The sequence below is a fragment of the Carassius carassius genome, unplaced genomic scaffold, assembly GCF_963082965.1.
Source record: "Carassius carassius unplaced genomic scaffold, fCarCar2.1 SCAFFOLD_60, whole genome shotgun sequence".
Classification (NCBI taxonomy): Eukaryota; Metazoa; Chordata; class Actinopteri; order Cypriniformes; family Cyprinidae; genus Carassius; species Carassius carassius.
The window spans coordinates 360,001-373,177 of NW_026775084.1; the positions used below are offsets into that span (position 1 = coordinate 360,001).

Here is a 13,177-nt window from a genome sequence, read left to right on the forward strand (position 1 = left end):
CGAGGCTGCAAAGAGAGGGCTATTTAAAGATCAGCCACTATAATCGGTATTTCCAGGCAGTCTCCCATCCAAGTACTAACTGGGCCCAAACCTGCTTAGATTCTGAGATTGGGCATTGACTCTTTATTTATTTAAAAATTTTTTTGCAAATTTATTACATAATTACTGAAAATTTCCAAAAGTACTAACCTGGCCCAAACCTGTTTCGGTTTTCTAAGACTGGGCATTGACTCTTTTTTTTTTTTTTTTTTTTGCAAGATTATTAGACAATTAGTGAAAATTTTCAAAAGTACTAACCAGGCCCAAACCTGTTTCGGTTTTCTAAGACTGGGCATTGACTCTTTTTTTTTTTTTTTTTTTGCTAGATTATTAGACAATTAGTGAAAAGTTCCAAAACTACTAAACAGGCCCAAACCTGTTTCGGTTTTCTAAGACTGGGCATTGACTCTTTTTTTTTTTTTTTTTTTTTTGCAAGATTATTAGACAATTAGTGAAAATTTTCAAAAGTACTAACCAGGCCCAAACCTGTTTCGGTTTTCTAAGACTGGGCATTGACTCTTTTTTTTTTTTTTTTTTTGCTAGATTATTAGACAATTAGTGAAAAGTTCCAAAACTACTAAACAGGCCCAAACCTGTTTCGGTTTTCTAAGACTGGGCATTGACTCTTTTTTTTTTTTTTTTTTTGCTAGATTATTAGACAATTAGTGAAAAGTTCCAAAACTACTAAACAGGCCCAAACCTGTTTCGGTTTTCTAAGACTGGGCATTGACTCTTTTTTTTTTTTTTTTTTTTATTTATGCAAAACTCTTAGATAATTACTGAAAAATTCCAAAAGTACTGGGCTGCAAAGAGAGGGCTATTTAAAGATCAGCCACTATAACCGCCAGTGCATTATATAAGTAGAGAAGGAAACCTAAAAGCTTACAGCACCTGGTATTCCCAGGCGGTCTCCCATCCAAGTACTAACCAGACCCAAACCTGCTTAGCTTCCGAGATCAGACGAGATCGGGCATAGCCAGGCTGGTATGGCCGTAAGCGAAGGAGGCTGCAAAGAGAGGGCTATTTAAAGATCAGCCACTATAACTGCCAGTGCATTGTATAAGTAGAGAAGGAAACCTAAAAGCTTACAGCACCTGGTATTCCCAGGCGGTCTCCCATCCAAGTACTAACCAGGCCCAAACCTGCTTAGCTTCCGAGATCAGACGAGATCGGGCATAGCCAGGCTGGTATGGCCGTAAGCGAACGAGGCTGCAAAGAGAGGGCTATTTAAAGATCAGCCACTATAATCGGTATTTCCAGGCAGTCTCCCATCCAAGTACTAACTGGGCCCAAACCTGCTTAGATTCTGAGATTGGGCATTGACTCTTTATTTATTTAAAAATTTTTTTGCAAATTTATTACATAATTACTGAAAATTTCCAAAAGTACTAACCTGGCCCAAACCTGTTTCGGTTTTCTAAGACTGGGCATTGACTCTTTTTTTTTTTTTTTTTTTTGCAAGATTATTAGACAATTAGTGAAAATTTTCAAAAGTACTAACCAGGCCCAAACCTGTTTCGGTTTTCTAAGACTGGGCATTGACTCTTTTTTTTTTTTTTTTTTTGCTAGATTATTAGACAATTAGTGAAAAGTTCCAAAACTACTAAACAGGCCCAAACCTGTTTCGGTTTTCTAAGACTGGGCATTGACTCTTTTTTTTTTTTTTTTTTTTTTGCAAGATTATTAGACAATTAGTGAAAATTTTCAAAAGTACTAACCAGGCCCAAACCTGTTTCGGTTTTCTAAGACTGGGCATTGACTCTTTTTTTTTTTTTTTTTTTGCTAGATTATTAGACAATTAGTGAAAAGTTCCAAAACTACTAAACAGGCCCAAACCTGTTTCGGTTTTCTAAGACTGGGCATTGACTCTTTTTTTTTTTTTTTTTTTTATTTATGCAAAACTCTTAGATAATTACTGAAAAATTCCAAAAGTACTGGGCTGCAAAGAGAGGGCTATTTAAAGATCAGCCACTATAACCGCCAGTGCATTATATAAGTAGAGAAGGAAACCTAAAAGCTTACAGCACCTGGTATTCCCAGGCGGTCTCCCATCCAAGTACTAACCAGACCCAAACCTGCTTAGCTTCCGAGATCAGACGAGATCGGGCATAGCCAGGCTGGTATGGCCGTAAGCGAAGGAGGCTGCAAAGAGAGGGCTATTTAAAGATCAGCCACTATAACTGCCAGTGCATTGTATAAGTAGAGAAGGAAACCTAAAAGCTTACAGCACCTGGTATTCCCAGGCGGTCTCCCATCCAAGTACTAACCAGGCCCAAACCTGCTTAGCTTCCGAGATCAGACGAGATCGGGCATAGCCAGGCTGGTATGGCCGTAAGCGAACGAGGCTGCAAAGAGAGGGCTATTTAAAGATCAGCCACTATAATCGGTATTTCCAGGCAGTCTCCCATCCAAGTACTAACTGGGCCCAAACCTGCTTAGATTCTGAGATTGGGCATTGACTCTTTATTTATTTAAAAATTTTTTTGCAAATTTATTACATAATTACTGAAAATTTCCAAAAGTACTAACCTGGCCCAAACCTGTTTCGGTTTTCTAAGACTGGGCATTGACTCTTTTTTTTTTTTTTTTTTTGCAAGATTATTAGACAATTAGTGAAAATTTTCAAAAGTACTAACCAGGCCCAAACCTGTTTCGGTTTTCTAAGACTGGGCATTGACTCTTTTTTTTTTTTTTTTTTATTTATGCAAAACTCTTAGATAATTACTGAAATATTCCAAAAGTACTAGGCTGCAAAGAGAGGGCTATTTAAAGATCAGCCACTATAACCGCCAGTGCATTATATAAGTAGAGAAGGAAACCTAAAAGCTTACAGCACCTGGTATTCCCAGGCGGTCTCCCATCCAAGTACTAACCAGGCCCAAACCTGCTTAGCTTCCGAGATCAGACGAGATCGGGCATAGCCAGGCTGGTATGGCCGTAAGCGAAGGAGGCTGCAAAGAGAGGGCTATTTAAAGATCAGCCACTATAACTGCCAGTGCATTATATAAGTAGAGAAGGAAACCTAAAAGCTTACATCACCTGGTATTCCCAGGCGGTCTCCCATCCAAGTACTAACCAGGCCCAAACCTGCTTAGCTTCCGAGATCAGACGAGATCGGGCATAGCCAGGCTGGTATGGCCGTAAGCGAACGAGGCTGCAAAGAGAGAGCTATTTAAAGATCAGCCACTATAATCGGTATTTCCAGGCAGTCTCCCATCCAAGTACTAACTGGGCCCAAACCTGCTTAGATTCTGAGATTGGGCATTGACTCTTTATTTATTTAAAAAAAATTTTGCAAATTTATTACATAATTACTGAAAATTTCCAAAAGTACTAACCTGGCCCAAACCTGTTTCGGTTTTCTAAGACTGGGCATTGACTCTTTTTTTTTTTTTTTTTTTTTGCAAGATTATTAGACAATTAGTGAAAAGTTCCAAAACTACTAAACAGGCCCAAACCTGTTTCGGTTTTCTAAGACTGGGCATTGACTCTTTTTTTTTTTTTTTTTTTTTGCTAGATTATTAGACAATTAATGAAAAGTTCCAAAACTACTAAGCAGGCCCAAACCTGTTTCGGTTTTCTAAGACTGGGCATTGACTCTTTTTTTTTTTTTTTTTTTTTTGCTAGATTATCAGACAATTAGTGAAAAGTTCCAAAACTACTAAACAGGCCCAAACCTGTTTCGGTTTTCTAAGACTGGGCATTGACTCTTTTTTTTTTTTTTTTTTTTTATTTATGCAAAACTCTTAGATAATTACTGAAAAATTCCAAAAGTACTAGGCTGCAAAGAGAGGGCTATTTAAAGATCAGCCACTATAACCGCCAGTGCATTATATAAGTAGAGAAGGAAACCTAAAAGCTTACAGCACCTGGTATTCCCAGGCGGTCTCCCATCCAAGTACTAACCAGGCCCAAACCTGCTTAGCTTCCGAGATCAGACGAGATCGGGCATAGCCAGGCTGGTATGGCCGTAAGCGAAGGAGGCTGCAAAGAGAGGGCTATTTAAAGATCAGCCACTATAATCGGTATTTCCAGGCAGTCTCCCATCCAAGTACTAACTGGGCCCAAACCTGCTTAGATTCTGAGATTGGGCATTGACTCTTTATTTATTTAATTTTTTTTTTTGCAAATTTATTACATAATTACTGAAAATTTCCAAAAGTACTAACCAGGCCCAAACCTGTTTTGGTTTTCTAAGATTGGGCATTGACTCTTTTTTTTTTTTTTTTTTTTGCTAGATTATTAGACAATTAATGAAAAGTTCCAAAACTACTAAACAGGCCCAAACCTGTTTCGGTTTTCTAAGACTGGGCATTGACTCTTTTTTTTTTTTTTTTTTTTTATTTATGCAAAACTCTTAGATAATTACTGAAAAATTCCAAAAGTACTGGGCTGCAAAGAGAGGGCTATTTAAAGATCAGCCACTATAACCGCCAGTGCATTATATAAGTAGAGAAGGAAACCTAAAAGTTTACATCACCTGGTATTCCCAGGCGGTCTCCCATCCAAGTATTAACCAGGCCCAAACCTGCTTAGCTTCCGAGATCAGACGAGATCGGGCATAGCCAGGCTGGTATGGCCGTAAGCGAAGGAGGCTGCAAAGAGAGGGCTATTTAAAGATCAGCCACTATAACTGCCAGTGCATTATATAAGTAGAGAAGGAAACCTAAAAGCTTACAGCACCTGGTATTCCCAGGCGGTCTCCCATCCAAGTACTAACCAGGCCCAAACCTGCTTAGCTTCCGAGATCAGACGAGATCGGGCATAGCCAGGCTGGTATGGCCGTAAGCGAACGAGGCTGCAAAGAGAGGGCTATTTAAAGATCAGCCACTATAATCGGTATTTCCAGGCAGTCTCCCATCCAAGTACTAACTGGGCCCAAACCTGCTTAGATTCTGAGATTGGGCATTGACTCTTTATTTATTTAAAAAATTTTTTGCAAATTTATTACATAATTACTGAAAATTTCCAAAAGTACTAACCTGGCCCAAACCTGTTTCGGTTTTCTAAGACTGGGCATTGACTCTTTTTTTTTTTTTTTTTTTGCAAGATTATTAGACAATTAGTGAAAATTTTCAAAAGTACTAACCAGGCCCAAACCTGTTTCGGTTTTCTAAGACTGGGCATTGACTCTTTTTTTTTTTTTTTTTTTGCTAGATTATTAGACAATTAGTGAAAAGTTCCAAAACTACTAAACAGGCCCAAACCTGTTTCGGTTTTCTAAGACTGGGCATTGACTCTTTTTTTTTTTTTTTTTTGCTAGATTATTAGACAATTAGTGAAAATTTTCAAAAGTACTAACCAGGCCCAAACCTGTTTCGGTTTTCTAAGACTGGGCATTGACTCTTTTTCTTTTTTTTTTTTTGCTAGATTATTAGACAATTAGTGAAAAGTTCCAAAACTACTAAACAGGCCCAAACCTGTTTCGGTTTTCTAAGACTGGGCATTGACTCTTTTTTTTTATTTTTTTTTTATTTATGCAAAACTCTTAGATAATTACTGAAAAATTCCAAAAGTACTGGGCTGCAAAGAGAGGGCTATTTAAAGATCAGCCACTATAACCGCCAGTGCATTATATAAGTAGAGAAGGAAACCTAAAAGCTTACAGCACCTGGTATTCCCAGGCGGTCTCCCATCCAAGTACTAACCAGGCCCAAACCTGCTTAGCTTCCGAGATCAGACGAGATCGGGCATAGCCAGGCTGGTATGGCCGTAAGCGAAGGAGGCTGCAAAGAGAGGGCTATTTAAAGATCAGCCACTATAACTGCCAGTGCATTGTATAAGTAGAGAAGGAAACCTAAAAGCTTACAGCACCTGGTATTCCCAGGCGGTCTCCCATCCAAGTACTAACCAGGCCCAAACCTGCTTAGCTTCCGAGATCAGACGAGATCGGGCATAGCCAGGCTGGTATGGCCGTAAGCGAACGAGGCTGCAAAGAGAGGGCTATTTAAAGATCAGCCACTATAATCGGTATTTCCAGGCAGTCTCCCATCCAAGTACTAACTGGGCCCAAACCTGCTTAGATTCTGAGATTGGGCATTGACTCTTTATTTATTTAAAAAAAAATTTGCAAATTTATTACATAATTACTGAAAATTTCCAAAAGTACTAACCTGGCCCAAACCTGTTTCGGTTTTCTAAGACTGGGCATTGACTCTTTTTTTTTTTTTTTTTTTGCAAGATTATTAGACAATTAGTGAAAATTTTCAAAAGTACTAACCAGGCCCAAACCTGTTTCGGTTTTCTAAGACTGGGCATTGACTCTTTTTTTTTTTTTTTTTTTGCTAGATTATTAGACAATTAGTGAAAAGTTCCAAAACTACTAAACAGGCCCAAACCTGTTTCGGTTTTCTAAGACTGGGCATTGACTCTTTTTTTTTTTTTTTTTTTATTTATGCAAAACTCTTAGATAATTACTGAAATATTCCAAAAGTACTAGGCTGCAAAGAGAGGGCTATTTAAAGATCAGCCACTATAACCGCCAGTGCATTATATAAGTAGAGAAGGAAACCTAAAAGCTTACAGCACCTGGTATTCCCAGGCGGTCTCCCATCCAAGTACTAACCAGGCCCAAACCTGCTTAGCTTCCGAGATCAGACGAGATCGGGCATAGCCAGGCTGGTATGGCCGTAAGCGAAGGAGGCTGCAAAGAGAGGGCTATTTAAAGATCAGCCACTATAATCGGTATTTCCAAGCAGTCTCCCTTCCAAGTACTAACTGGGCCCAAACCTGCTTAGATTCTGAGATTGGGCATTGACTCTTTATTTATTTAATTTTTTTTTTTTGCAAATTTATTACATAATTACTGAAAATTTCCAAAAGTACTAACCAGGCCCAAACCTGTTTCGGTTTTCTAAGACTGGGCATTGACTCTTTTTTTTTTTTTTTGCTAGATTATTAGACAATTAATGAAAAGTTCCAAAACTACTAAACAGGCCCAAACCTGTTTCGGTTTTCTAAGACTGGGCATTGACTCCTTTTTTTTTTTTTTTTTTTTTGCTAGATTATTAGACAATTAGTGAAAAGTTCCAAAACTACTAAACAGGCCCAAACCTGTTTCGGTTTTCTAAGACTGGGCATTGACTCTTTTTTTTTTTTTTTTTTTTTATTTATGCAAAACTCTTAGATAATTACTGAAAAATTCCAAAAGAACTGGGCTGCAAAGAGAGGGCTATTTAAAGATCAGCCACTATAACCGCCAGTGCATTATATAAGTAGAGAAGGAAACCTAAAAGCTTACAGCACCTGGTATTCCCAGGCGGTCTCCCATCCAAGTACTAACCAGGCCCAAACCTGCTTAGCTTCCGAGATCAGACGAGATCGGGCATAGCCAGGCTGGTATGGCCGTAAGCGAAGGAGGCTGCAAAGAGAGGGCTATTTAAAGATCAGCCACTATAATCGGTATTTCCAGGCAGTCTCCCATCCAAGTACTAACTGGGCCCAAACCTGCTTAGATTCTGAGATTGGGCATTGACTCTTTATTTATTTAAAAAAAATTTTGCAAATTTATTACATAATTACTGAAAATTTCCAAAAGTACTAACTGGGCCCAAACCTGTTTCGGTTTTCTAAGACTGGGCATTGACTCTTTTTTTTTTTTTTTTTGCAAGATTATTAGACAATTAGTGAAAATTTTCAAAAGTACTAACCAGGCCCAAACCTGTTTCGGTTTTCTAAGACTGGGCATTGACTCTTTTTTTTTTTTTTTTTTTATTTATGCAAAACTCTTAGATAATTACTGAAATATTCCAAAAGTACTAGGCTGCAAAGAGAGGGCTATTTAAAGATCAGCCACTATAACCGCCAGTGCATTATATAAGTAGAGAAGGAAACCTAAAAGCTTACAGCACCTGGTATTCCCAGGCGGTCTCCCATCCAAGTACTAACCAGGCCCAAACCTGCTTAGCTTCCGAGATCAGACGAGATCGGGCATAGCCAGGCTGGTATGGCCGTAAGCGAAGGAGGCTGCAAAGAGAGGGCTATTTAAAGATCAGCCACTATAATCGGTATTTCCAAGCAGTCTCCCATCCAAGTACTAACTGGGCCCAAACCTGCTTAGATTCTGAGATTGGGCATTGACTCTTTATTTATTTAATTTTTTTTTTTGCAAATTTATTACATAATTACTGAAAATTTCCAAAAGTACTAACCAGGCCCAAACCTGTTTCGGTTTTCTAAGACTGGGCATTGACTCTTTTTTTTTTTTTTTTTTTTTGCTAGATTATTAGACAATTAATGAAAAGTTCCAAAACTACTAAACAGGCCCAAACCTGTTTCGGTTTTCTAAGACTGGGCATTGACTCTTTTTTTTTTTTTTTTTTTTTTGCTAGATTATTAGACAATTAGTGAAAAGTTCCAAAACTACTAAACAGGCCCAAACCTGTTTCGGTTTTCTAAGACTGGGCTTTGACTCTTTTTTTTTTTTTTTTTTTTTTTTAATGCAAAACTCTTAGATAATTACTGAAAAATTCCAAAAGTACTAGGCTGCAAAGAGAGGGCTATTTAAAGATCAGCCACTATAACCGCCAGTGCATTATATAAGTAGAGAAGGAAACCTAAAAGCTTACAGCACCTGGTATTCCCAGGCGGTCTCCCATCCAAGTACTAACCAGGCCCAAACCTGCTTAGCTTCCGAGATCAGACGAGATCGGGCATAGCCTTTTTTTTTTTTTTTTTTTTTAGAAAATACAGCATTTCTTCTATACACATCTCTACATTACACATCTTTCCTTTACATAGATAATTTAAAAATGTCCTTCACTTCCTGGCAGCTTCCACATTGAATCATTTAAAACACAATAAACTTTTGGGGTAAAAACATCATAAAAATAATCCAACATATTTACACCTTTAAAATACACATACAGCCTTTCAATATATAATTCGGTTTTCCTTTTAAACACAGTCCAAACATCCAACACAATGATTTCCTTTTTAGCCACAGTTCTTCTCTCCCATATTGCACTTTTCATTAGCATTACACACAGATTAATAAAATTTTTGTTTTGACACTTTTTTTCCCAACCAAACATCACCACTCTGTTCCATTCCATTACATTTTCATCCCAGTCTTCAGTCACATCTTTAATTAAACATTTACATTTTCTTAAAAACTCCTCCAGTTCTCTACAATATAAAAACATATGTAAAATCCCCTCTTCCTTTTCCTGGCACACTTTACACAGAGCATTTTCTTCCCTTCCTATTTTATTTAAAATAATCTCAGTAAAAACCACTTTATGCCTTATAAAATACTCCAAACATCCCAATTTAGTTTCCACACACTTCCCTGTCATGTTTCTCCATATATACTCTTTTTTTAAATCTTTGAATTTCTGCATCCAGTATCCATTTGCAATAGGCTCTTTAAAAACACCATCTCTAAAAGAACAATAAATCATTTTCAGAGTACATTCCTTAAAATCATACAGTTTTCCCCTAATTTCACGTAAATACATTTCTCTTTTGGCTCTTCTTCCATACATTCTATTCTTTTAATCCACTCTTTGGGTATTGCGCTTTTAATGATTTCATATTTATTTTTTATGTCTTGTTCACTGTAATCCTCTTTTGCCTCCTCCATTGCATCTATAATAAATTGTGTCGGTAAAAAACCTTCTTTAAATTCATACAATACATCTCTCACTCTTGTTATCCCCACTTCCATCCATTTCTTTAAAAAAATCCCTTTGTCTTGTTTTAAAATGTTTTGGTTTAAGAACAGAGGTTGATTTAAAATGTGTTCTCTCCCATGTGGATCAAACTCAACTTTATCTAAAAATTTTCCCCAAGCACTTAAAATTTCTCTATAAAACTCTGGTAAATTTTCTGTCATCCAATTCTTCGTTTTCATCCATAAAATTCCATCCCCCATGTTAAGATCCCCACATTTGTTTAAAAAATATTTCATCGTCTTTTTCCACTCTGGTTTGTCCTCATCTTGTAGGTATTTCTTCACTACTTTCACTCTCAAACTATTTTTCCTCTGTTCCACATCTATTAAACCTAAACCCCCCTTCTCTACCGCCCCTAAAATCGTATTAAAAGCTATTCTTGCTGGCTTCCCCTCCCATAAAAAGTCAAGAAAACATTTCTTCAACCTCTTTTCTGTCCACATTGGCATATGCGACACATATAAAACATTCCATAGCTTAGACACCATTAAAACATTCAATACTAAAACCTTCCCTTTTAAGTTTAAAGTTCTTAATTTCCAAAAATTTAACCTTCTCTCTATTCCTGTTACTAGTTCCACCCACATTTCATCTCTTACTTTCATCTCATTTTTACCCATTAAAATTCCTAAAATCCTAATTTCTTCCACTTCCTTAAAATTAAAACTATCCTTTAAAACCATTGCTTTACCAAATCTCATATATACCGTCTTTTCTTCATTTACTTTACTCCCAGATCCTTTACAATATTCCTCTACAACATTCATAACTTCTTTGATGCTCTCCTTTCCTTTTACTATTATCGTTGTGTCATCAGCATATTGAAAAACCTTTCCCTCAGCATTATTTTCCTCAATTTCAATTCCAATTATTCCTTCTTTTTGTTTTATGGCCAATCCTAACGGTTCCGATACAAGTGAATATAATAATGCCGAAAGCGGACAACCCTGTCTTATCGATCTTGTGATTTTAAAACATTCTGTTAAAAACCCATTACACTTTATTCTCGTTAAAGCGCCCTTATATAAAATCTCAATATATTTGATAAAATCTCCCCCAAAACCAAATTTCTTTAAAACATCAAATAAATACTCGTGTTCAACCCGATCAAATGCTTTTTCAAAATCTAGACTAATTATGTAACCATCTTCATTTAGTTCTTTCATATACCATATTGTGTCTCTTATACTCATTGTTATATCCGCTATATCCCTTCCTTTTACTCCGTATGCTTGGTTTGTTTCGATTATACTTGGCATTACTTCCTTTAACCTGTTTGCTAAAACCTTTGATAAAATCTTAAAATCTGTGTTAAGCATTGTGATCGGCCTATAGTTTTTTAAATCTACCTTTTCTCCTTTCCTTTTATATATCAGTTTTGTTATGCCCATCCCCATTCTTTCATTAACTTCTTCTTTTTCAAAAATCTCACTAAAAACTTCCTTTAAAATCTTGGTTAAAATCTCTTTAAAACATATATAAAATTCACTTCCCAAACCATCTATTCCTGGACTTTTCTGTTTATTCAGCTGCTGTATTGCTCTTTCAATCTCTTCTTCACCAATTTTTTGATCGCATTCTTTTTTATCTTCCTTACTCACTTTTACTTTTATTCGATTCAACAATTCAATTTTTTCGTTTTCTTCTACACCCCTGGCACTAAAAAGATCTTCATAAAAATTCTTTATTTCTTCTAAAATCTTTTCATTCCCCTCTACAACTTCCCCATTTTTCCCTCTTACCTGTTTTATTGTTTCAGCTTTCCCTCTCTTTTTTTCCAAATCAAAAAAAAACTTTGTGCACTTTTCTCCCTCCACAGTATATTTAGCTTTGCTCCTTAACCTCGCCCCCTCATATTCTTTTTCCTCTATTTCCTTCAGTTTTTCATCCATTTCCTTTATCTTTTGTATATCTTTATTTTCTTTATTCAATTCAGCTTCCAAACATTCCTTTATTTTTTTTTCGTTGTATCTTTTGCATTTGCGTATTATGCTACAATACTTAATTGAGAATTTTTTTATTAAAAACTTTACATTCTCCCACCAAATTCTCTTATCTTCTTCATACATTTCATTTTCCTTTTCTTTTTCTATAATTTCTTTAACCTTTAATACATAGTCTTCATTTTCTAACATTTTTGTATTTAAAACCCATATTCCTGGCCCTCTTTGCACTTTATTCCAATCCAATTTAAAAAATAAGAACTTGTGATCGCTAAAACTTGTTTCTTCATACTTAATATTTTCTATAAAATTCTCCACATTTCTTGTACATAAAATAAAATCAATTCTTGTTTCACACACAAACTGCCCCACTATTTGCCTTCTTGAAAACTCTTTTTTCTTTTCATTTCTTTCTCTCCACACATCTATCATATTATTTTCTGCCATTAAAGCTTTTAATTCTTTTCTCCCTTTGTCAGTTTTGAAAACCATTCCATCTGCCATGTCTTGTTTACTAAAAACCGTATTAAAATCCCCCATCATTATTATTTCTTTATACTTCTTTACAAAACTACTTAAAACATAAAAAAACTCTTTCTTTTCCTTCTCCTCCGTTGGTGCATGTACATTTACTAAAATCAATTCCCTTCCTTCATGTTTTGTCTCTACAACCATACATTTACCCATCGTATCTTTGTATAAAATTTGACTTGCTTTAAAAACATCATCCTTCATTAAAAAAGCCACACCTCTCCCAAACCTCCCATCTCCATTATTGTACAAAATCCCTCCTCCCCATCTCTTTTTATATTCATTCATTACATTTTCTCTCCAGTTTGTTTCCTGTAGTACAATAATGTCTTCTCTTTTACATTTTTCTTTTATATTTTCAAATTTCTTTAAGTTCAAAAGTCCTCTTGCATTAAAAGTCACAACACTTAAAACCATTAAAAAGAAAAATAATAAATATCTAAAACCCATCATTCTCAGTCTTTCTCCTCCAATTCCTTTAACACCTCAAACCTATTTAAACATTTCACTTTTTTTCTTGAACTTTCTATATTTGGCTTTACCTTTAGCGATCTTCTTCGTATTTTTCCCCTCTCCGCCTTTTCCTTCTCATCCTCCTCCATACTAATTTCTCCTTCGTTATCAGTTTCTTTGTCTTGTTCTTTTCCTTTTTGTCCATGAATTGAAGATATGTCCATCGGTGTAATTTGTGTGTCCTCTTCTCTTATTTGTTCATTGTTATTTTCTTTTTCTTTTTCTCCTTCTCCTTCCTGTCTGTTGTTTGTTCCTTCCTCTGTTTCCTTTGGTTGTAATTTGTCTTCTTCATGTCTTTCATCACAATGTCCTTCATCATTGTTTTCTTCATGCACCTGTCTGTCCACCTGTTCTTTCCTTCCACCTACCACCCCCTCCATCCAGCATTCACATTTATTTAAAATTTCTTGGCAATCCGGACACCTGACAGCATTGCAGTCTCGTGCAAAATGTCCCCTTTCCAAACATTTATGGCAC

At 36.2% G+C, this 13,177-nt stretch overlaps 14 non-coding genes across 14 annotated transcripts; all 14 read right to left on the bottom strand.

Moving 5' to 3' along the window:
- Positions 1 to 918: 918 nt before the first annotated feature.
- LOC132135540 (5S ribosomal RNA) lies at positions 919 to 1,037 on the bottom strand. The gene has a single exon (XR_009430479.1). It is a non-coding gene; the product is annotated as a 5S ribosomal RNA (ribosomal RNA).
- An 84-nt stretch (positions 1,038 to 1,121) lies between these two features.
- On the bottom strand, positions 1,122 to 1,240 carry LOC132136459 (5S ribosomal RNA). The gene has a single exon (XR_009431324.1). It is a non-coding gene; the product is annotated as a 5S ribosomal RNA (ribosomal RNA).
- Positions 1,241 to 2,054: 814 nt separating this feature from the next.
- On the bottom strand, positions 2,055 to 2,173 carry LOC132135541 (5S ribosomal RNA). The gene has a single exon (XR_009430480.1). It is a non-coding gene; the product is annotated as a 5S ribosomal RNA (ribosomal RNA).
- An 84-nt stretch (positions 2,174 to 2,257) lies between these two features.
- On the bottom strand, positions 2,258 to 2,376 carry LOC132136460 (5S ribosomal RNA). The gene has a single exon (XR_009431325.1). It is a non-coding gene; the product is annotated as a 5S ribosomal RNA (ribosomal RNA).
- A 487-nt stretch (positions 2,377 to 2,863) lies between these two features.
- Positions 2,864 to 2,982, bottom strand: LOC132136461 (5S ribosomal RNA). The gene has a single exon (XR_009431326.1). It is a non-coding gene; the product is annotated as a 5S ribosomal RNA (ribosomal RNA).
- Positions 2,983 to 3,066: 84 nt separating this feature from the next.
- On the bottom strand, positions 3,067 to 3,185 carry LOC132135872 (5S ribosomal RNA). The gene has a single exon (XR_009430790.1). It is a non-coding gene; the product is annotated as a 5S ribosomal RNA (ribosomal RNA).
- Positions 3,186 to 3,896: 711 nt separating this feature from the next.
- Positions 3,897 to 4,015, bottom strand: LOC132136462 (5S ribosomal RNA). The gene has a single exon (XR_009431327.1). It is a non-coding gene; the product is annotated as a 5S ribosomal RNA (ribosomal RNA).
- A 492-nt stretch (positions 4,016 to 4,507) lies between these two features.
- Positions 4,508 to 4,626, bottom strand: LOC132136235 (5S ribosomal RNA). Its single transcript, XR_009431131.1, has one exon. It is a non-coding gene; the product is annotated as a 5S ribosomal RNA (ribosomal RNA).
- An 84-nt stretch (positions 4,627 to 4,710) lies between these two features.
- Positions 4,711 to 4,829, bottom strand: LOC132136463 (5S ribosomal RNA). The gene has a single exon (XR_009431328.1). It is a non-coding gene; the product is annotated as a 5S ribosomal RNA (ribosomal RNA).
- An 809-nt stretch (positions 4,830 to 5,638) lies between these two features.
- Positions 5,639 to 5,757, bottom strand: LOC132136465 (5S ribosomal RNA). Its single transcript, XR_009431329.1, has one exon. It is a non-coding gene; the product is annotated as a 5S ribosomal RNA (ribosomal RNA).
- An 84-nt stretch (positions 5,758 to 5,841) lies between these two features.
- On the bottom strand, positions 5,842 to 5,960 carry LOC132136466 (5S ribosomal RNA). Its single transcript, XR_009431330.1, has one exon. It is a non-coding gene; the product is annotated as a 5S ribosomal RNA (ribosomal RNA).
- Positions 5,961 to 6,555: 595 nt separating this feature from the next.
- On the bottom strand, positions 6,556 to 6,674 carry LOC132136468 (5S ribosomal RNA). The gene has a single exon (XR_009431332.1). It is a non-coding gene; the product is annotated as a 5S ribosomal RNA (ribosomal RNA).
- Positions 6,675 to 7,272: 598 nt separating this feature from the next.
- On the bottom strand, positions 7,273 to 7,391 carry LOC132136469 (5S ribosomal RNA). The gene has a single exon (XR_009431333.1). It is a non-coding gene; the product is annotated as a 5S ribosomal RNA (ribosomal RNA).
- A 486-nt stretch (positions 7,392 to 7,877) lies between these two features.
- LOC132136470 (5S ribosomal RNA) lies at positions 7,878 to 7,996 on the bottom strand. Its single transcript, XR_009431334.1, has one exon. It is a non-coding gene; the product is annotated as a 5S ribosomal RNA (ribosomal RNA).
- Positions 7,997 to 13,177: the final 5,181 nt, after the last annotated feature.